Genomic DNA, 2,388 nt, shown 5'->3' with positions numbered 1-2,388 from the left:
GCACCCGGCCATTGTGCGGACCTTGAAGGAGCAGAGCCAGCCTCAGGGGCTCAGCAGAGCCAGAGGCTCCCAGCAAGTTTCTGCCTTGCCCTCCCCCCCGCCCAAGAGCTCACTGATGGACTTGTGCTGAGACAGGCAGGCCCCAAGCCAACAGTAATCCTGAGCCCGGTGTCTGGAGCAGAGGGTGGGAGGGCTGTTGGGATTTTCCAGGAACCAGGGATGCAGCCCGAGGGTTGCTGGAAAGAGCTTTGGGCTCCCAGTTCTGCCATGGACGGACTGGCCATGTGACGTCAGGAACAAGCTTCCCTCCTCAGTGCCCCAGTCTACTCATCTCAGTATGGTGGAAACAGGCTCCTTAGACAGTTCTAGAATCTGAGAGCCAGAAGGGGCCTAGAGAAGCTGGATTACATGATCAAGGTCGCTTCTAGTTGTACAATCCTAGGATTCTAAGGTCAAGGAAGGAAGTCCTGTCCCTTTTCCTCCTTCCCCTTCCCTTCCATGTAGCCCACTCTTCACACACATGCACACACTCATGCACACACATACCCTCTGCAAGGTGGGACTCAGATTGGTAGCCTGGAGGATGCCAAAGCAATGGTGTTTGTCCCTCAAGGCTGTCATCAACGAGGATTGGAGAGTGGATTCTTTGCTCACTGACAGGGAATCAGGTGAGGACTGTGAGAAAGTGACATTTGGGCAGAGGCGTGAGTGAAGAGGCCATGGCCATGCAAAAAGCTGCAGAAAGAGCCCTCTGAAAAAGAGGGATGGCCAGTGCAAAGGCCCCAGGTGGGAAACGGTTGGGCCCAATTTGAGCATTGGCAATGACAGCAATGTGGTGGCGCAGGCTGAGTGAGCCGTGGGAGGGTGTCTGTCGGGGTGGGCCGGCTTGCCTTTGTCCTTGAAAGAATCAGGGAGCCACCTTGGACTGCTAAGCAGAGGAGTCACAGGACCCGGCCCCCTCAGGTTGTGGGGTGGAGCACGAACAGATGTACTGGGAACATAAGGGTAGGAGGTGGGAGCCAGCGTGCATCAGCTGAGCCCGCCAGGGGCCAGGTGATAGTGGCTGGCCCAGGGTGGAGGCTGGGTTTCAAGGAGGAGTGGGTGGGGTCAGGAGCATGTGGGCCTCAGGGTCAAGGTCTGGGGGCTGTGCCTGCTCTCCTGCTCTCTACAGGAGCACCTACCACGTGCCTGTCCTTTTCCCAGGGCCCAGGGCAGCCAGAGACACAGCCTTGGGGTGACCCCCAGAGAAAGGGAACAGGCCCATTCTTGAGCTTTCCACATGTTGTCTGAATAAAAACAACAGCAGTGTGTGGCACATGGGTGGGGTTCTCTGGGGACATGCTCCCGCAGCTATCTTACATGTCAGTAACAATAGGGGGCCTTTCCCCCTTAAAGCTTGAAGAAGAAAAAAGTCCCACTTTCCATGCCCTCTTCCTGTTGCCCGCTACTCTTCCCTGGAGGAAACCCATCTTATTTTAATGCCACTGAAACCTCAGAGGATCTGGTCCCAATTAAATGACTTTTCTTGCAGATGCTTTGGTGAGCACTAAATGCTTGAGACCTGGCGATCCTGCGCTAGAGAGCCTGCTAGGGGGTGGGGGCGGAGAAAAAAAGCAGGGAAGGGGAACACAGGACCCCAAATGGGACAAGGTTGGCTGCGGATGGTGTAGAGGGTGCCAGTGGAGGGGGACTGCATAGGGTGGCACGCAGCAGGGACCGGCCCATAGGGAGCAGGGTCGTGGTCGGGATGGGGGCAGAGTAGTTTCCCACCCTCCTTGCCCGTGTGAAATTCGAGTTCATTCCCGCCCATATCGTGGCTTCGCTGGACTCCCTGTGAAAGCGGCCCTGCCCCGCCCCCTCGGGTGGGCTTCGAGGATCTTGGCAGGGAACCGAGGTTGGGCAGAAGCTGGAGCTCAGGCCCGGTCGGGGAGCTCGGGCAAGACAAGAAGGCGAGGCGGGCGCCCCCTCCCCCGGCCGGCCCTCCGAGCGGGCATGTTCGTGTTCCTGTCCTGGCGCCCTCGCCTCCCGCTCCAGACGCATGTGACTCAGCCCCGCCGGCCTTGCCAAGCCGTCTAGACCCGAGCATCTCCCCGCGGAGGGGGCGATCCCGCCCGCCGCCGTTTCCTTTGCCGCCGCCTGGGCGGCTGCGCTCCGCGCACGTGCAGCTGCGCGCGTCCCCGCCCGCCACCTCCCGCGAGCCGCGTGCACGCGCAGCCGCTCGCCCACCCCCTCGCCCCCACCCCCGTCCCCGCCTGGCCCAGTGCATCCACTGCAAACAGGCAGTGCGAGGGCAGAAGCGGGAAACCCAAAGGTCCCCAGGGCCCCAGACCATCCCTCCCATTTTTGGGGCCCGGGGCAGGAGGACAAAGATGGACCGCTGGGTCACTG

This window comes from Theropithecus gelada, chromosome X, assembly GCF_003255815.1.
Source record: "Theropithecus gelada isolate Dixy chromosome X, Tgel_1.0, whole genome shotgun sequence".
Lineage (NCBI taxonomy): Eukaryota > Metazoa > Chordata > Mammalia > Primates > Cercopithecidae > Theropithecus > Theropithecus gelada.
Note: the sequence above shows the minus strand (reverse complement) of the source record.